Here is a 21,739-nt window from a genome sequence, read left to right on the forward strand (position 1 = left end):
TTCTCGTTTTAAATAATTTCTCAAATTTCTTACTTGTTAGCATTCCAACAATGATAGATCAGTTAAACGAATCGAACCCTGTGGATTCACATCATTTGGTATTCAGAGCCTGGCTATCTAGATTTGGAATAGGAAAGGAAGTTTATTATATAAAGTGTTTAACCGAAGGCCATCCATGTTTAGTTGCATTCGATTACGGAAGCGAAAACAATGTTGTAAGCCAAAGATTGGTGGAGAAACTCCAGTTACCAACAACCTTTCATCTGGATCAGGCATGCATCAAATTCAGTACATGGCAATGTGTGAAAGAAGTATTATGTGATATTGCTCCCATGGACTCTTGTCATCTTCTTTTGGGATGAGCATGGCTTCGTTTTAAAACACTCCATCTTGATGAACGTTCCCTTTATTTGAGGCATTAGGGACATCAAAAGAAGTAGAAATTTATGACACCAAGACAAGTCAGTAAGGATCAACGTAGGCTGAAGGAGAAAACAGAAAAAGAAAAAATAGAAATAGAAGTAATATAAAATGCAGAAGGAAGGGAAAATAAAGAAAAATAAATGGAACTAGAGAAAGTTTATTCGTCAATGTTTTTTCTTCTACAGTGTGCGATGTCATTTTACAGGAACTAAAGGATAAGCATGTGAATGAAACACACCAACTTCCATGTTTAAAAAGAAGCTTGTTCATAGTGCTTTATTATGCATTTGGTCCGTCGATAAGAAGCAAATTCGTCAAACACATTGCGTAGAATTATTTATTGTTACATATCAAGGTGGATGACTTTTGGTAGCCTTAATTTCAGTTACAATCAACCATTAAGTAGCGCATCGTCATTAGCTTGAGTGGATCATTAATTAATAGCTTTAGCGGGATGATATTGAAATTTATGTGTCTTTTGTAATTCTGATGGTTAAAGCTCCTGTATAAGTTGAACCATTTTCATCAATGAAGGCAAGCTGAGTTTTATTCAGAAAATAAACGAGTTTTATCTCATTTGGTCCTAAGTGCTTGAGTGATTCAAGAATCCATGAGTTTCATCAAAGGTCCTTTATCCCTTTGTGTGTTTCAACTCTTAGGATTATCTTCCATTCTTGGAAGTGTGATGTCTATCAATTTCTGTTCCATCTTCTTTTATGTTTCCATTTTCTCATTTTAAATAATTTCTCAAATTTCTTACTTGTTAACATTCCAACAATGATAAATCAGTCAAACGAATCGAACCCTGTGGATTCACATCATTTGGTATTCAGAGCCTGGCTATCTAGATTTGGAATAGGAAAGGAAGTTTATTATACAAAGTGTTTAACCGAAGGCTATCCATGTTTAGTTACATTCGATTACGGAAGTGAAAACAATGTTGTGAGCCAAAGAATGGTGGAGAAAGTCCAGTTACCAGCAACCTTTCATCTAGATCAAGCATGGATCAAATTCAGTACATGGGAATGTGTGAAAGAAGTATTATGTGATATTGCTCCCATGGACTCTTGTCATCTTCTTCTGGGATGGGCATGACTTAGTTTTAAAACACTCCATCTTGATGAACGTTCCCTTTATTTGAGGCATGAGGGACATCAAAAGAAGTAGAAATTTATGACACCGAGACAAGTCAGTAAGGATCAACGGAGGCTGAAGGAGAAAAAGGAAAAGAAAGAATAGAACAAGAAGTAATATAAACTGCAGAAGGAAGGGAAAATAAAGAAAAAGAAATGGAACTAGAGAAAGTTTATTCGTCAATGTTTTTTCTTCTACAGTTTGTGATGTCATTTTACAGGAACAAAAGGATAAACATGTGAATGAAACACACCAACTTCCATGTTTAAAAAGGAAGCTTGTTCAAAGTGCTTTATTATGCATTTGGTCCGTCGATAAGAAGCAAATTCGTCAAAGACAATGGATGGAATGATTTATTGTTACATATCAAGGTGGATGACTTTTGGTAGCCTTAATTTCAGTTAAAATCAACCATGAAGTAGCGCATCGTCATTAGCTTGAGTGGATCATTAATTAATAGCTTTAAGCGGGATGATATTGAAATTTATGTGTCTTTTGTAATTCTGATGGTTAAAGCTCCTATATAAGTTGAACCATTTTCACCAATGAAGGCAAGCTGAGTTTTATTCAGAAAATAAACAAGTTTTATCTCATCTATCTTAGTGAAAGTGATTCTCCTAAGTTCTTGAGTGATTCAAGAATCCATGACTTTAATCAAAGGTCCTTTATCCCTTTGTGTGTTTCAACTCTTAGGATTATCTTCCATTCTTGGAAGTGTGATGTCTATCAATTTCTGTTCCATCTTCTTTTATGTTTCCATTTTCTCGTTTTAAATAATTTCTCAAATTTCTTACTTGTTAACATTCCAACAATGATAAATCAGTCAAACGAATCGAACCCTGTGGATTCACATCATTTGGTATTCAGAGCCTGGCTATCTAGATTTGGAATAGGAAAGGAAGTTTATTATACAAAGTGTTTAACCGAAGGCCATCCATGTTTAGTTACATTCGATTACGGAAGTGAAAACAATGTTGTGAGCCAAAGATTGGTGGAGAAAGTCCAGTTACCAGCAACCTTTCATCTAGATCAAGCATGGATCAAATTCAGTACATGGGAATGTGTGAAAGAAGTATTATGTGATATTGCTCCCATGGACTCTTGTCATCTTCTTCTGGGATGGGCATGACTTCGTTTTAAAACACTCCATCTTGATGAATGTTCCCTTTATTTGAGGCATGAGGGACATCAAAAGAAGTAGAAATTTATGACAGCAAGACAAGTCAGTAAGGATCAACGTAGGCTGAAGGAGAAAACAGAAAAAGAAAGAGAAGAAAAAGAAGTAATATAAACTGCAGAAGGAAGGGAAAATAAAGAAAAAGAAATTGAACTAGAGAAAGTTTATTCGTCAATGTTTTTTCTTCTACAATTTGTGATGTCATTTTACAGGAACTAAAGGATAAACATGTGAATGAAACACACCAACTTCCATGTTTAAAAAGGAAGCTTCTTCATAGTCCTTTATTATGCATTTGGTCCGTCGATAAGAAGCAAATTTGTCAAACACAATGCATGGAATTATTTATTGTTACATATCTAGGTGGATGACTTTTGGTAGCCTTAATTTCAGTTACAATCAACCGTTAAGTAGCGCATCGTCATTAGCTTAAGTGGATCATTAATTAATAACTTTAAGCGGGTTGATATTGAAATTTATGTGTCCTTTGTAATTCTGATGGTTTAAGCTCCTATATAAGTTGAACCATCTTCATCAATGAAGGCAAGCTGAGTTTTATTCAGAAAATAAACGAGTTTTATCTCATCTATCTTAGTGAGAGTGATTCTCCTAAGTTCTTGAGTGATTCAAGAATCCGTGAGTTTAATCAAAGGTCCTTTATCCCTTTGTGTGTTTCAACTCTTAGGCTTATTTTCCATTCTTGGAAGTGTGATGTCTATCAATTTCTGTTCCATCTTCTTTTATGTTTCCATTTTCTCGTTTTAAATAATTTCTCAAATTTCTTGCTTGTTAGCATTCCAACAATGATAGATCAGTCTAACGAATCGAACCCTGTGGATTCACATCATTTGGTATTTAGAGCCTGGCTATCTAGATTTGGAATAGGAAAGGAAGTTTATTATACAAAGTGTTTAACTGAAGGTCATCCATGTTTAGTTGCATTCGATTACGGAAGCGAAAACAATGTTGTGAGCCAAAGATTGGTGGAGAAACTCCCGTTACCAGCAACCTTTCATCTGGATCAAGCATGCATCAAATTCAGTACATGGCAATGTGTGAAAGAAGTATTTTGTGATATTGCTCCCATGGACTCTTGTCATATTCTTTTGGGAAGGGCATGGCTTCGTTCCCTTTATTTGAAGCATTAGGGACATCAAAAGAAGTAGAAATTTATGACACCAAGACAAGTCAGTAAGGATCAACGTAGGCTGAAGGAGAAAACAGAAAAAGAAAGAATAAAAAAGAAGTAATATAAACTGCAGAAGGAAGGGAAAATAAAGAAAAATAAATGGAACTAGAGAAAGTTTATTCGTCAATGTTTTTCCTTCTACAATTTGTGATGTCCTTTTACAGGAACTAAAGGATAAGCATGTGAATGAAACACACCAACTTCCATGTTTAAAAAGGAAGCTTGTTCATAGTGCTTTATTATGCATTTGGTCCGTCGATAAGAAGCAAATTCGTCAAACACATTGCGTAGAATTATTTATTGTTATCAAGGTGGATGACTTTTGGTAGCCTTAATTTCAGTTACAATCAACCATTAAGTAGCGCATCGTCATTAGCTTGAGTGGATCATTAATTAATAGCTTTAGCGGGATGATATTGAAATTTATGTGTCTGTTGTAATTCTGATGGTTAAAGCTCCTGTATAAGTTGAACCATTTTCATCAATGAAGGCAAGCTGAGTTTTATTCAGAAAATAAACGAGTTTTATCTTATTTGGTCCTAAGTGCTTGAGTGATTCAAGAATCCATGAGTTTAATCAAAGGTCCTTTATCCCTTTGTGTGTTTCAACTCTTAGGATTATCTTCCATTCTTGGAAGTGTGATGTCTATCAATTTCTGTTCCATCTTCTTTTATGTTTCCATTTTCTCGTTTTAAATAATTTCTCAAATTTCTTACTTGTTAACATTCCAACAATGATAAATCAGTCAAACGAATCGAACCCTGTGGATTCACATCATTTGGTATTCAGAGCCTGGCTATCTAGATTTGGAATAGGAAAGGAAGTTTATTATACAAAGTGTTTAACCGAAGGCCATCCATGTTTAGTTGCATTCGATTACGGAAGCGAAAACAATGTTGTGAGCCAAAGATTGGTGGAGAAACTCCAGTTACCAACAACCTTTCATTTGCATCAAGGATGCATCAAATTCAGTACATGGCAATCTGTGAAAGAAGTATTATGTGATATTGCTCCCATGGACTCTTGTCATCTTCTTTTGGGTTAGGCATGACTTCGTTTGAAAACTCTCCATCTTGATGAACGTTTTCTTTTTTGAGGCATGAGGTACATCAAAAGATGTAGAAATTTATGACACCAAGACAAGTCAGTAAGGATCAACGTAGGCTGAAGGAGAAAAAGGAAAAGAAAGAATAGAACAAGAAGTAATATAAACTGCAGAAGGAAGGGAAAATAAAGAAAAAGAAATGGAACTAGAGAAAGTTTATTCGTCAATGTTTTTTCTTCTACAGTTTGTGATGTCATTTTACAGGAACAAAAGGATAAACATGTGAATGAAACACACCAACTTCCATGTTTAAAAAGGAAGCTTGTTCAAAGTGCTTTATTATGCATTTGGTCCGTCGATAAGAAACAAATTCGTCAAAGACAATGCATGGAATGATTTATTGTTACATATCAAGGTCGATGACTTTTAATAGCCTTAATTTCAGTTAAAATCAACCATTAAGTAGCGCATCGTCATTAGCTTGAGTGGATCATTAATTAATAGCTTTAAGCGGGATGATATTGAAATTTATGTGTCTGTTGTAATTCTGATGGTTAAAGCTCCTGTATAAGTTGAACCATTTTCATCAATGAAGGCAAGCTGAGTTTTATTCAGAAAATAAACGAGTTTTATCTTATTTGGTCCTAAGTGCTTGAGTGATTCGAGAATCCATGAGTTTAATCAAAGGTCCTTTATCCCTTTGTGTGTTTCAACTCTTAGGATTATCTTCCATTCTTGGAAGTGTGATGTCTATCAATTTCTGTTCCATCTTCTTTTATGTTTCCATTTTCTCGTTTTAAATAATTTCTCAAATTTCTTACTTGTTAACATTCCAACAATGATAAATCAGTCAAACGAATCGAACCCTGTGGATTCACATCATTTGGTATTCAGAGCCTGGCTATCTAGATATGGAATAGGAAAGGAAGTTTATTATACAAAGTGTTTAACCGAAGGCCATCCATGTTTAGTTGCATTCGATTACGGAAGCGAAAACAATGTTGTGAGCCAAACATTGGTGGAGAAACTCCAGTTACCAACAACCTTTCATTTGCATCAAGGATGCATCAAATTCAGTACATGGCAATCTGTGAAAGAAGTATTATGTGATATTGCTCCCATGGACTCTTGTCATCTTCTTTTGGGTTAGGCATGACTTCGTTTGAAAACTCTCCATCTTGATGAACGTTTTCTTTTTTGAGGCATGAGGTACATCAAAAGATGTAGAAATTTATGACACCAAGACAAGTCAGTAAGGATCAACGTAGGCTGAAGGAGAAAAAGGAAAAGAAAGAATAGAACAAGAAGTAATATAAACTGCAGAAGGAAGGGAAAATAAAGAAAAAGAAATGGAACTAGAGAAAGTTTATTCGTCAATGTTTTTTCTTCTACAGTTTGTGATGTCATTTTACAGGAACAAAAGGATAAACATGTGAATGAAACACACCAACTTCCATGTTTAAAAAGGAAGCTTGTTCAAAGTGCTTTATTATGCATTTGGTCCGTCGATAAGAAACAAATTCGTCAAAGACAATGCATGGAATGATTTATTGTTACATATCAAGGTCGATGACTTTTAGTAGCCTTAATTTCAGTTAAAATCAACCATTAAGTAGCGCATCGTCATTAGCTTGAGTGGATCATTAATTAATAGCTTTAAGCGGGATGATATTGAAATTTATGTGTCTGTTGTAATTCTGATGGTTAAAGCTCCTGTATAAGTTGAACCATTTTCATCAATGAAGGCAAGCTGAGTTTTATTCAGAAAATAAACGAGTTTTATCTTATTTGGTCCTAAGTGCTTGAGTGATTCAAGAATCCATGAGTTTAATCAGAGGTCCTTTATCCCTTTGTGTGTTTCAACTCTTAGGATTATCTTCCATTCTTGGAAGTGTGATGTCTATCAATTTCTGTTCCATCTTCTTTTATGTTTCCATTTTCTCGTTTTAAATAATTTCTCAAATTTCTTACTTGTTAACATTCCAACAATGATAAATCAGTCAAACGAATCGAACCCTGTGGATTCACATCATTTGGTATTCAGAGCCTGGCTATCTAGATTTGGAATAGGAAAGGAAGTTTATTATACAAAGTGTTTAACCGAAGGCCATCCATGTTTAGTTGCATTCGATTACGGAAGCGAAAACAATGTTGTGAGCCAAAGATTGGTGGAGAAAGTCCAGTTACCAGCAACCTTTCATCTGGATCAAGCATGGATCAAATTCAGTACATGGGAATGTGTGAAAGAAGTATTATGTGATATTTCTCCCATGGACTCTTGCCATCTTCTTCTGGGATGGGCATGACTTCATTTTAAAACACTCCATCTTGATGAACGTTCCCTTTATTTGAGGCATGAGGGACATCAAAAGAAGTAGAAATTTATGACACCAAGACAAGTCAGTAAGGATCTACGTAGGCTGAAGGAGAAAACAGAAAAAGAAAGAGAAGAAAAAGAAGTAATATAAACTGCAGAAGGAAGGGAAAATAAAGAAAAAGAAATTGAACTAGAGAAAGTTTATTCGTCAATGTTTTTTCTTCTACAGTTTGTGATGTCATTTTACAGGAACTAAAGGATAAGCATGTGAATGAAACACACCAACTTCCATGTTTAAAAAGGAAGCTTCTTCATAGTCCTTTATTATGCATTTGGTCCGTCGATAAGAAGCAAATTCGTCAAACACAATGCATGGAATTATTTATTGTTACATATCAAGGTGCATGACTTTTGGTAGCCTTAATTTCAGTTACAATCAACCATTAAGTAGCGCATCGTCATTAGCTTGAGTGGATCATTAATTAATAGCTTTAAGCGGGATGATATTGAAATTTATGTGTCTTTTGTAATTGTAATGGTTAAAGCTCCTATATAAGTTGAACCATTTTCATCAATGAAGGCAAGCTGAGTTTTATTTAGAAAATAAATGAGTTTTATCTCATCTATCTTAGTGAGAGTGATTCTCCTAAGTTCTTGAGTGATTCAAGAATCCATGAGTTTAATCAAAGGTCCTTTATCCCTTTGTCTGTTTCAACTCTTAGGCTTATCTTCCATTCTTGGAAGTGTGATGTCTATCAATTTCTGTTCCATCTTCTTTTATGTTTCCATTTTCTCGTTTTAAATAATTTCTCAAATTTCTTACTTGTTAGCATTCCAACAATGATAGATCAGTCAAACAAATCGAACCCTGTGGATTCACATCATTTGGTATTCAGAGCCTGGCTATCTAGATTTGGAATAGGAAAGGAAGTTTATTATACAAAGTGTTTAACCGAAGGCCATCCATGTTTAGTTGCATTCGATTACGGAAGCGAAAACAATGTTGTAAGCCAAAGATTGGTGGAGAAACTCCAGTTACCAACAACCTTTCATCTGGATCAAGCATGCATCAAATTCAGTACATGGGAATGTGTGAAAGAAGTATTATGTGATATTGCTCCCATGGACTCTTGTCATCTTCTTCTGGGATGGGCATGACTTCGTTTTAAAACACTCCATCTTGATGAACGTTCCCTTTATTTGAGGCATGAGGGACATCAAAAGAAGTAGAAATTTATGACAGCAAGACAAGTCAGTAAGGATCAACGTAGGCTGAAGGAGAAAACAGAAAAAGAAAGAGAAGAAAAAGAAGTCATATAAACTGCAGAAGGAAGGGAAAATAAAGAAAAAGAAATTGAACTAGAGAAAGTTTATTCGTCAATGTTTTTTCTTCTACAGTTTGTGATGTCATTTTACAGGAACTAAAGGATAAGCATGTGAATGAAACACACGAACTTCCATATTTAAAAAGGAAGCTTCTTCATAGTCCTTTATTATGCATTTGGTCCGTCGATAAGAAGCAAATTCGTCAAACACAATGCATGGAATTATTTATTGTTACATATCTAGGTGGATGACTTTTGGTAGCCTTAATTTCAGTTACAATCAACCGTTAAGTAGCGCATCGTCATTAGCTTAAGTGGATCATTAATTAATAACTTTAAGCGGGTTGATATTGAAATTTATGTGTCCTTTGTAATTCTGATGGTTAAAGCTCCTATATAAGTTGAACCATCTTCATCAATGAAGGCAAGCTGAGTTTTATTCAGAAAATAAACGAGTTTTATCTCATCTATCTTAGTGAGAGTGATTCTCCTAAGTTCTTGAGTGATTCAAGAATCCGTGAGTTTAATCAAAGGTCCTTTATCCCTTTGTGTGTTTCAACTCTTAGGCTTATCTTCCATTCTTGCAAGTGTGATGTCTATCAATTTCCGTTCCAACTTCTTTTATGTTTCCATTTTCTCGTTTTAAATAATTTCTCAAATTTTTTGCTTGTTAGCATTCCAACAATGATAGATCAGTCTAACGAATCGAACCCTGTGGATTCACATCATTTGGTATTCAGAGCCTGGCTATCTAGATTTGGAATAGGAAAGGAAGTTTATTATACAAAGTGTTTAACTGAAAGCCATCCATGTTTAGTTGCATTCGATTACGGAAGCGAAAACAATGTTGTGAGCCAAAGATTGGTGGAGAAACTCCCGTTACCAGCAACCTTTCATCTGGATCAAGCATGCATCAAATTCAGTACATGGCAATGTGTGAAAGAAGTATTTTGTGATATTGCTCCCATGGACTCTTGTCATCTTCTTTTGGGAAGGGCATGGCTTCGTTCCCTTTATTTGAAGCATTAGGGACATCAAAAGAAGTAGAAATTTATGACACCAAGACAAGTCAGTAAGGATCAACGTAGGCTGAAGGAGAAAACAGAAAAAGAAAGAATAAAAAAGAAGTAATATAAACTGCAGAAGGAAGGGAAAATAAAGAAAAATAAATGGAACTAGAGAAAGTTTATTCGTCAATGTTTTTCCTTCTACAATTTGTGATGTCCTTTTACAGGAACTAAAGGATAAGCATGTGAATGAAACACACCAACTTCCATGTTTAGAAAGGAAGCTTGTTCATAGTGCTTTATTATGCATTTGGTCCGTCGATAAGAAGCAAATTCGTCAAACACATTGCGTAGAATTATTTATTGTTACATATCAAGGTGGATGACTTTTGGTAGCCTTAATTTCAGTTACAATCAACCATTAAGTAGCGCATCGTCATTAGCTTGAGTGGATCATTAATTAATAGCTTTAGCGGGATGATATTGAAATTTATGTGTCTGTTGTAATTCTGATGGTTAAAGCTCCTGTATAAGTTGAACCATTTTCATCAATGAAGGCAAGCTGAGTTTTATTCAGAAAATAAACGAGTTTTATCTTATTTGGTCCTAAGTGCTTGAGTGATTCAAGAATCCATGAGTTTAATCAAAGGTCCTTTATCCCTTTGTGTGTTTCAACTCTTAGGATTATCTTCCATTCTTGGAAGTGTGATGTCTATCAATTTCTGTTCCATCTTCTTTTATGTTTCCATTTTCTCGTTTTAAATAATTTCTCAAATTTCTTACTTGTTAACATTCCAACAATGATAAATCAGTCAAACGAATCGAACCCTGTGGATTCACATCATTTGGTATTCAGAGCCTGGCTATCTAGATTTGGAATAGGAAAGGAAGTTTATTATACAAAGTGTTTAACCGAAGGCCATCCATGTTTAGTTGCATTCGATTACGGAAGCGAAAACAATGTTGTGAGCCAAAGATTGGTGGAGAAAGTCCAGTTACCAGCAACCTTTCATCTGGATCAAGCATGGATCAAATTCAGTACATGGGAATGTGTGAAAGAAGTATTATGTGATATTTCTCCCGTGGACTCTTGTCATCTTCTTCTGGGATGGGCATGACTTCGTTTTAAAACACTCCATCTTGATGAACGTTCCCTTTATTTGAGGCATGAGGGACATCAAAAGAAGTAGAAATTTATGACACCAAGACAAGTCAGTAAGGATCTACGTAGGCTGAAGGAGAAAACAGAAAAAGAAAGAGAAGAAAAAGAAGTAATATAAACTGCAGAAGGAAGGGAAAATAAAGAAAAAGAAATTGAACTAGAGAAAGTTTATTCGTCAATGTTTTTTCTTCTACAGTTTGTGATGTCATTTTACAGCAACTAAAGGATAAGCATGTGAATGAAACACACCAACTTCCATGTTTAAAAAGGAAGCTTCTTCATAGTCCTTTATTATGCATTTGGTGCGTCGATAAGAAGCAAATTCGTCAAACACAATGCATGGAATTATTTATTGTTACATATCAAGGTGCATGACTTTTGGTAGCCTTAATTTCAGTTACAATCAACCATTAAGTAGCGCATCGTCATTAGCTTGAGTGGATCATTAATTAATAGCTTTAAGCGGGATGATATTGAAATTTATGTGTCTTTTGTAATTGTAATGGTTAAAGCTCCTATATAAGTTGAACCATTTTCATCAATGAAGGCAATCTGAGTTTTATTTACAAAATAAACGAGTTTTATCTCATCTATCTTAGTGAGAGTGATTCTCCTAAGTTCTTGAGTGATTCAAGAATCCATGAGTTTAATCAAAGGTCCTTTATCCCTTTGTGTGTTTCAACTCTTAGGCTTATCTTCCATTCTTCGAAGTGTGATGTCTATCAATTTCCGTTCCATCTTCTTTTATGTTTCCATTTTCTTGTTTTAAATAATTTCTCAAATCTCTTGCTTGTTAGCATTCCAACAATGATAGATCAGTCAAACGAATCGAACCCTGTGGATTCACATCATTTGGTATTCAGAGCCTGGCTATCTAGATTTGGAATAGGAAAGGAAGTTTATTATACAAAGTGTTTAACCGAAGGTCATCCATGTTTAGTTGCATTCGATTACTGAAGCGAAAACAATGTTGTGAGCCAAAGATTGGTGGAGAAACTCCCGTTACCAGCAACCTTTCATCTGGATCAAGCATGCATCAAATTCAGTACATGGCAATGTGTGAAAGAAGTATTTTGTGATATTGCTCCCATGGACTCTTGTCATCTTCTTTTGGGATCGGCATGGCTTCGTTTTAAAACACTCCATCTTGATGAACGTTCCCTTTATTTGAGGCATTAGGGACATCAAAAAAGTAGAAATTTATGACACCAAGACAAGTCAGTAAGGATCAACGTAGGCTGAAGGAGAACACAGAAAATGAAAGAGTAGAAAAAGAAGTAATATAAACTGCAGAAGGAAGGGAAAATAAAGAAAAAGAAATTGAACTAGAGAAAGTTTATTCGTCAATGTTTTTCCTTCTACAGTTTGTGATGTCATTTTACAGCAACTAAAGGATAAGCATGTGAATGAAACACACCAACTTCCATGTTTGAAAAGGAAGCTTGTTCATAGTGCTTTATTATGCATTTGGTCCGTCAATAAGAAGCAAATTCGTCAAACACTATGCATAGAATTATTTATTGTTACATATCTAGGTGGATGACTTTTGGTAGCCTTAATTTCAGTTACAATCAACCGTTAAGTAGCGCATCGTCATTAGCTTAAGTGGATCATTAATTAATAACTTTTAGCGGGTTGATATTGAAATTTATGTGTCCTTTGTAATTCTGATGGTTAAAGCTCCTATATAAGTTGAACCATCTTCATCAATGAAGGCAAGCTGAGTTTTATTCAGAAAATAAACGAGTTTTATCTCATCTATCTTAGTGAGAGTGATTCTCCTAAGTTCTTGAGTGATTCAAGAATCCGTGAGTTTAATCAAAGGTCCTTTATCCCTTTGTGTGTCTCAACTCTTAGGCTTATCTTCCATTCTTGCAAGTGTGATGTCTATCAATTTCCGTTCCAACTTCTTTTATGTTTCCATTTTCTCGTTTTAAATAATTTCTCAAATTTCTTGCTTCTTAGCATTCCAACAATGTTAGATCAGTCAAACGAATCGAACCTTGTGGATTCACATCATTTGGTATTCAGAGCCTGGCTATCTAGATTTGGAATAGGAAAGGAAGTTTATTATACAAAGTGTTTAACTGAAGGCCATCCATGTTTAGTTGCATTCGATTACGGAAGCGAAAACAATGTTGTGAGCCAAAGATTGGTGGAGAAACTCCCGTTACCAACAACCTTTCATCTGGATCAAGCATGCATCAAATTCAGTACATGGCAATGTGTGAAAGAAGTATTTTGTGATATTGCTCCCATGGACTCTTGTCATCTTCTTTTGGGAAGGGCATGGCTTCGTTCCCTTTATTTGAAGCATTAGGGACATCAAAAGAAGTAGAAATTTATGACACCAAGACAAGTCAGTAAGGATCAACGTAGGCTGAAGGAGAAAACAGAAAAAGAAAGAATAGAAAAGAAGTAATATAAACTGCAGAAGGAAGGGAAAATAAAGAAAAATAAATGGAACTAGAGAAAGTTTATTCGTCAATGTTTTTCCTTCTACAATTTGTGATGTCCTTTTACAGGAACTAAAGGATAAGCATGTGAATGAAACACACCAACTTCCATGTTTAAAAAGGAAGCTTCTTCATAGTCCTTTATTATGCATTTGGTCCGTCGATAAGAAGCAAATTCGTCAAACACAATGCATGGAATTATTTATTGTTACATATCAAGGTGCATGACTTTTGGTAGCCTTAATTTCAGTTACAATCAACCATTAAGTAGCGCATCGTCATTAGCTTGAGTGGATCATTAATTAATAGCTTTAAGCGGGATGATATTGAAATTTATGTGTCTTTTGTAATTGTAATGGTTAAAGCTCCTATATAAGTTGAACCATTTTCATCAATGAAGGCAAGCTGAGTTTTATTTAGAAAATAAACGAGTTTTATCTCATCTATCTTAGTGAGAGTGATTCTCCTAAGTTCTTGAGTGATTCAAGAATCCATGAGTTTAATCAAAGGTCCTTTATCCCTTTGTGTGTTTCAACTCTGATGAAGGATTATCTTGTTTCCTTTTAGAGTTATGAATATGGTGAAGTTATTTAAGAAAGCTTTTTGAAAATTCCCACTGGACATTAAGATAGCAAGCTATCTAGATGTGAAGGTTCATTTCTCAAGCTCATGAAAGGAAGAAGAGAGTTGGATTCAAGCTTAAACTCACACAACATTAACAACACTTAAAGAACCAAAATGAAAGAAGAAACATTAAAAATGGAAAGCATAGAAGATGAAGCATGGAAGAAGCACGCCACTCATAGGGGGGGATCTAAGCCAACCAAGCCCTAGAGATGAGTGATGGTGCCGCCACTTGCAAGCAAGATAAGGCAAAGGTGAGTTCACTTCTAGGAAGGAGAGCTCACGAAAATTTAAAGGTTGAAACACAATAGTTTAGAAACAAAATGATCAACCCTTTTACAAGACAAGGAGCACCCTTTAAATAGGAGTTCATAGGGGTCCTTTAGCAAATACAAAAACATTAAAAAGGATTAACTAGCAAACCCTAAACCTAATGTGAGAGTGAGTCTTGGCCAAGTGAAGGAAGATGATTGGTGGAGGCATTCCCATGAGGATTCTAGGCCAAAAGAGGAAGGAGACCAAGTGACCTTCTAAGGCATAAACCACAAAGGCAAAAGGAGACAAGGTACATGTCTACTTTTGCTTTTGCTTTATGCTTTTTGCTTTCCTCTCTCTTCCACTTCATCCAAGTGCTCCAATCACCAAGTGCCACCTAGCCATGCTCTACTTTCTCTTAATTACCTACAAAACAAGACAAACAAGGATTAGCATGTTGGTTTAAGTTAATCTAATCTTGGTCAAAGGTCAACTTTGGATCAAAGTCAACAAGTCATCCAAAATAAATCAACAAGAAACCAACTTAGGGAATTCAAACTAAAGTAATGCAAAACAAAGATAAAGGTGATGGAATAGAAGACTCCCCTCTAGACATGCTTCTAGTGATCCTTCTTGATGGAGCTTCTAAGGAGGTGGTCATGCCTTCATCAAACTCTTAGGCTTATCTTCCATTCTTCGAAGTGTGATGTCTATCAATTTCCGTTCCATCTTCTTTTATGTTTCCATTTTCTCGTTTTAAATAATTACTCAAATTTCTTGCTTGTTAGCATTCCAACAATGATAGATCAGTCAAACGAATCGAACCCTGTGGATTCACATCATTTGGTATTCAGACCCTGGCTATCTAGATTTGGAATAGGAAAGGAAGTTTATTATACAAAGTGTTTAACCGAAGGTCATCCATGTTTAGTTGCATTCGATTACTGAAGCGAAAACAATGTTGTGAGCCAAAGATTGGTGGAGAAACTCCCGTTACCAGCAACCTTTCATCTGGATCAAGCATGCATCAAATTCAGTACATGGCAATGTGTGAAAGAAGTATTATTTGATATTGCTCCCATGGACTCTTGTCATCTTCTTTTGGGATCGGCATGGCTTCGTTTTAAAACACTTCATCTTGATGAACGTTCCCTTTATTTGAGGCATTAGGGACATCAAAAAAGTTGAAATTTATGACACCAAGACAAGTCAGTAAGGATCAACGTAGGCTGAAGGAGAACACATAAAATGAAACAGTAGAAAAAGAAGTAATATAAACTGCAGAAGGAAGGGAAAATAAAGAAAAAGAAATTGAACTAGAGAAAGTTTATTCGTCAATGTTTTTCCTTCTACAGTTTGTGATGTCATTTTACAGCAACTAAAGGATAAGCATGTGAATGAAACACACCAACTTCCATGTTTGAAAAGGAAGCTTGTTCATAGTGCTTTATTATGCATTTGGTCCGTCGATAAGAAGCAAATTCGTCAAACACAATGCATAGAATTATTTATTGTTACATATCAAGGTGGATGACTTTTGGTAGCCTTAATTTCAGTTACAATCAACCGTTAAGTAGCGCATCGTCATTAGCTTAAGTGGATCATTAATTAATAACTTTAAGCGGGTTGATATTGAAATTTATGTGTCCTTTGTAATTCTTATGGTTAAAGCTCCTGTATAAGTTGAACCATCTTCATCAATGAAGGCAAGCTGAGTTTTATTTAGAAAATAAACGAGTTTTATCTCATCTATCTTAGTGAGAGTGATTCTCCTAAGTTCTTGAGTGATTCAAGAATCCGTGAGTTTAATCAAAGGTCCTTTATCCCTTTGTGTGTTTCAACTCTTAGGCTTATCTTCCATTCTTGGAAGTGTGATGTCTATCAATTTCCGTTCCAACTTCTTTTATGTTTCCATTTTCTCGTTTAAAATAATTTCTCAAATTTCTTGCTTGTTAGCATTCCAACAATGATAGATCAGTCTAACGAATCGAACCCTGTGGATTCACATCATTTGGTATTCAGAGCCTGGCTATCTATATTTGGAATAGGAAAGGAAGTTTATTATACAAAGTGTTTAACTGAAGGCCATCCATGTTTAGTTGCATTCGATTACGGAAGCGAAAACAATGTTGTGAGCCAAAGATTGGTGGAGAAACTCCCGTTACCAGCAACCTTTCATCTGGATCAAGCATGCATCAAATTCAGTACATGGCAATGTGTGAAAGAAGTATTATGTGATATTGCTCCCATGGACTCTTGTCATCTTCTTTTGGGATGGGCATGGATTCGTTTTAAAACACTCCATCTTGATGAACGTTCCCTTTATTTGAGGCATTAGGGACATCAAAAGAAGTAGAAATTTATGACACCAAGACAAGTCAGTAAGGATCAACGTAGGCTGAAGGAGAAAACAGAAAAAGAAAGAATAGAAAAAGAAGTAATATAAACTGCAGAAGGAAAGGAAAATAAAGAAAAATAAATTGAACTAGAGAAAGTTTATTTGTCAATGTTTTTCCTTCTACAATTTGTGATGTCCTTTTACAAGAACTAAAGGATAAGCATGTGAATGAAACACACCAACTTCCATGTTTAAAAAGGAAGCTTCTTCATAGTGCTTTATTATGCATTTGGTCCGTCGATAAGAAGCAAATTCGTCAAACACAATGCATGGAATTATTTATTGTTACATATCAAGGTGCATGGCTTTTGGTAGCCTTAATTTCAGTTACAATCAACCATTAAGTAGCGCATCGTCATTAGCTTGAGTGGATCATTAATTAATAACTTTAAGCGGGTTGATATTTAAATTTATGTGTCCTTTGTAATTCTAATGGTTAAAGCTCCTATATAAGTTGAACCATCTTCATCAGTGAAGGCAAGTTGAGTTTTGTTCAGAAAATAAACGAGTTTTATCTCATCTATCTTAGTGAGAGTGATTCTCCTAAGTTCTTGAGTGATTCAAGAATCCGTGAGTTTAATCAAAGGTCCTTTGTCCCTTTGTGTGTTTCAACTCTTAGGCTTATCTTCCATTCTTGGAAGTGTGATGTCTATCAATTTCCGTTCCAACTTCTTTTATGTTTCCATTTTCTCGTTTTAAATAATTTCTCAAATTTCTTGCTTGTTAGCATTCCAACAATGATAGATCAGTCTAACGAATCGAACGCTGTGGATTCACATCATTTGGTATTCAAAGCTTGGCTATCTAGATTTGGAATAGGAAAGGAAGTTTATTAAATTTGGTATTCAGAGCTTGGCTATCTAGATTTGGAATAGGAAAGGAAGTTTATTATACAAAGTGTTTAACTGAAGGCCATCCATGTTTAGTTGCATTCGATTACGGAAGCGAAAACAATGTTGTGAGCCAAAGATTGGTGGAGAAACTCCCATTACCAGCAACCTTTCATCTGGATCAAGCATGCATCAAATTCAGTACATGGCAATGTGTGAAAGAAGTATTATGTGATATTGCTCCCATGGACTCTTGTCATCTTCTTTTGGGATGGGCATGGCTTCGTTTTAAAACACTCCATCTTGATGAACGTTCCCTTTATTTGAGGCATGAGGGACATCAAAAGAAGTAGAAATTTATGACACCAAGACAAGTCAGTAAGGATCAACGTAGGCTGAAGGAGAAAACAGAAAAAGAAAGAATAGAAAAAGAAGTAATATAAACTGCAGAAGGAAAGGAAAATAAAGAAAAATAAATTGAACTAGAGAAAGTTTATTCGTCAATGTTTTTCCTTCTACAGTTTGTGATGTCCTTTTACAAGAACTAAAGGATAAGCATGTGAATGAAACACACCAACTTCCATGTTTAAAAAGGAAGCTTGTCCATAGTGCTTTATTATGCATTTGGTCCGTCGATACGAAGCAAATTCGTCAAACACATTGCATGGAATTATTTAGTGTTACATATCAAGGTGGATGACTTTTGGTAGCCTTAATTTCAGTTACAATCAACCAATAAGTAGCGCATCGTCATTAGCTTGAGTGGATCATTAATTAATAGCTTTAAGCGGGATGATATTGAAATTTATGTGTCTTTTGTAATTCTTATGGTTAAAGCTCCTGTATAAGTTGAACCATTTTCATCAATGAAGGCACGCTGAGTTTTATTCAGAAAATAAACGAGTTTTATCTCATCTATCTTAGTGAGAGTGATTCTCCTAAGTTCTTGAGTGATTCAAGAATCCATGAGTTTAATCAAAGGTCCTTTATCCCTTTGTGTGTTTCAACTCTTAGGCTCATCTTCCATTCTTCGAAGTGTGATGTCTATCAATTTCCGTTCCATCTTCTTTTATGTTTCCATTTTCTCGTTTTAAATAATTTCTCAAATTTCTTGCTTGTTAACATTCCAACAATGATAAATCAGTCAAACGAATCGAACCCTGTGGATTCACATCATTTGGTATTCAGAGCCTGGCTATCTAGATTTGGAATAGGAAAGGAAGTTTATTATACAAAGTGTTTAATCGAAGGCCATCCATGTTTAGTTGCATTCGATTACGGAAGCGAAAACAATGTTGTGAGCCAAAGATTGGTGGAGAAACTCCAGTTACCAGCAACCTTTCATCTGGATCAAGCATGCATCAAATTCAGTACATGGCAGTGTGTGAAAGAAGTATTATGTGATATTGCTCCCATGGACTCTTGTCATCTTCTTTTAGGATAGGCATGGCTTCGTTTTAAAACACTCCATCTTGATGACCATTTCCTTTATTTGAGGCATGAGGGACATCAAAAGAAGTAGAAATTTATGACACCAAGACAAGTCAGTAAGGATCAACGTAGGCTGAAGGAGAAAACAGAAAAAGAAAGAATAGAAAAGAAGTAATATAAACTGTAGAAGGAAGGGAAAATAAAGAAAAAGAAATTGAACTAGAGAAAGTTTATTCGTCAATGTTTTTTCTTCTACAGTTTGTGATGTCATTTTACAGCAACTAAAGGATAAGCATGTGAATGAAACACACCAACTTCCATGTTTAAAAAGGAAGCTTCTTCATAGTCCTTTATTATGCATTTGGTCCGTCGATAAGAAGCAAATTCGTCAAACACAATGCATGGAATTATTTATTGTTACATATCAAGGTGCATGAATTTTGGTAGCCTTAATTTCAGTTACAATCAACCATTAAGTAGCGCATCGTCCTTAGCTTGAGTGGATCATTAATTAATAGCTTTAAGCGGGATGATATTGAAATTTGTGTCTTTTGTAATTCTAATGGTTAAAGCTCCTATATAAGTTGAACGATTTTCATCAATGAAGGCAAGCTTAGTTTTATTTAGAAAATAAACGAGTTTTATCTCATCTATCTTAGTGAGAGTGATTCTCCTAAGTTCTTGAGTGATTCAAGAATCCGTGAGTTTAATCAAAGGTCCTTTATCCCTTTGTGTGTTTCAACTCTTAGGCTTATCTTCCATTCTTGGAAGTGTGATGTCTATCAATTTCCGTTCCAACTTCTTTTATGTTTCCATTTTCTCGTTTTAAATAATTTCTCAAATTTCTTGCTTGTTAGCATTCCAACAATGATAGATCAGTCTAACGAATCGAACCCTGTGGATTCACATCATTTGGTATTCAGAGCCTGGCTATCTATATTTGGAATAGGAAAGGAAGTTTATTATACAAAGTGTTTAACTGAAGGCCATCCATGTTTAGTTGCATTCGATTACGGAAGCGAAAACAATGTTGTGAGCCAAAGATTGGTGGAGAAACTCCCGTTACCAGCAACCTTTCATCTGGATCAAGCATGCATCAAATTCAGTACATGGCAATGTGTGAAAGAAGTATTATGTGATATTGCTCCCATGGACTCTTGTCATCTTCTTTTGGGATCGGCATGGCTTCGTTTTAAAACACTCCATCTTGATGAACGTTCCCTTTATTTGAGGCTTTAGGGACATCAAAAGAAGTAGAAATTTATGACACCAAGACAAGTCAGTAAGGATCAACGTAGGCTGAAGGAGAAAACAGAAAAAGAAAGAATAGAAAAAGAAGTAATATAAACTGCAGAAGGAAAGCAAAATAAAGAAAAATAAATTGAACTAGAGAAAGTTTATTCGTCAATGTTTTTCCTTCTACAATTTGTGATGTCCTTTTACAAGAACTAAAGGATAAGCATGTGAATGAAACACACCAACTTCCATGTTTAAAAAGGAAGCTTGTCCATAGTGCTTTATTATGCATTTGGTCCATCGATAAGAAGCAAATTCGTCAAACACAATGCATGGAATTATTTATTGTTACATATCAAGGTGGATGACTTTTGGTAGCCTTAATTTCAGTTACAATCAACCAATAAGTAGCGCATCGTCATTAGCTTGAGTGGATCATTAATTAGTAGCTTTAAGCGGCATGATATTGGAATTTATGTGTCTTTTGTAATTCTTATGGTTAAAGCTCCTGTATAAGTTGAACCATCTTCATCAATGAAGGCAAGCTGAGTTTTATTCAGAAAATAAACGAGTTTTATCTCATCTATCTTAGTGAGAGTGATTCTCCTAAGTTCTTGAGTGATTCAGAATCCATGAGTTTAATCAAAGGTCCTTTATCCCTTTGTGTGTTTCAACTCTTAGGCTTATCTTCCATTCTTCGAAGTACGATGTCTATCAATTTCCGTTCCATCTTCTTTTATGTTTCCATTTTCTCGTTTTAAATATTTCTCAAATTTCTTGCTTGTTAACATTCCAACAATGATAAATCAGTCAAACGAATCGAACCCTGTGGATTCACATCATTTGGTATTCAGAGCCTGGCTATCTAGATTGAGAATAGGAAAGGAAGTTTATTATACAAATTGTTTAACTGAAGGCCATCCATGTTTAGTTGCATTCGATTACGGAAGCGAAAACAATGTTGTGAGCCAAAGATTGGTGGAGAAACTCCAGTTACCAGCAACCTTTCATCTGGATCAAGCATGGATCAAATTCAGTACATGGGAATGTGTGAAAGAAGTATTATGTGATATTGCTCCCATGGACTCTTTTCATCTTCTTTTGGGATGGGCATGACTTCGTTTTAAAACACTCCATCTTGATGAACGTTCCCTTTATTTGAGGCATGAGGGACATCAAAAGAAGTAGAAATTTATGACACCAAGACAAGTCAGTAAGGATCAACGTAGGCTGAAGGAGAAAACAGAAAAAGAAAGAGAACAAAAAGAAGTAATATAAACTGCAGAAGGAAGGGAAAATAAAGAAAAAGAAATTGAACTAGGGAAAGTTTATTCGTCAATGTTTTTTCTTCTATAGTTTGTGATGTCATTTTACAGGAACTAAAGGATAAGCATGTGAATGAAACACACCAACTTCCATGTTTAAAAAGGAAGCTTCTTCATAGTCCTTTATTATGCATTTGGTCCGTCGATAAGAAGCAAATTCGTCAAACACAATGCATGGAATTATTTATTGTTACATATCAAGGTGCATGGCTTTTGGTAGCCTTAATTTCAGTTACAATCAACCATTAAGTAGCGCATCGTCATTAGCTTGAGTGGATCATTAATTAATAGCTTTAAGCGGGATGATATTGAAATTTATGTGTCTTTTGTAATTGTAATGGTTAAAGCTCCTATATAAGTTGAACCATTTTCATCAATGAAGGCAAGCTGAGTTTTATTTAGAAA

The sequence above is a fragment of the Vigna unguiculata genome, chromosome 3 (assembly GCF_037176805.1).
Source record: "Vigna unguiculata cultivar grain cowpea cultivar isolate G323 ecotype 2 chromosome 3, ASM3717680v1, whole genome shotgun sequence".
Taxonomy (NCBI): Eukaryota; Viridiplantae; Streptophyta; class Magnoliopsida; order Fabales; family Fabaceae; genus Vigna; species Vigna unguiculata.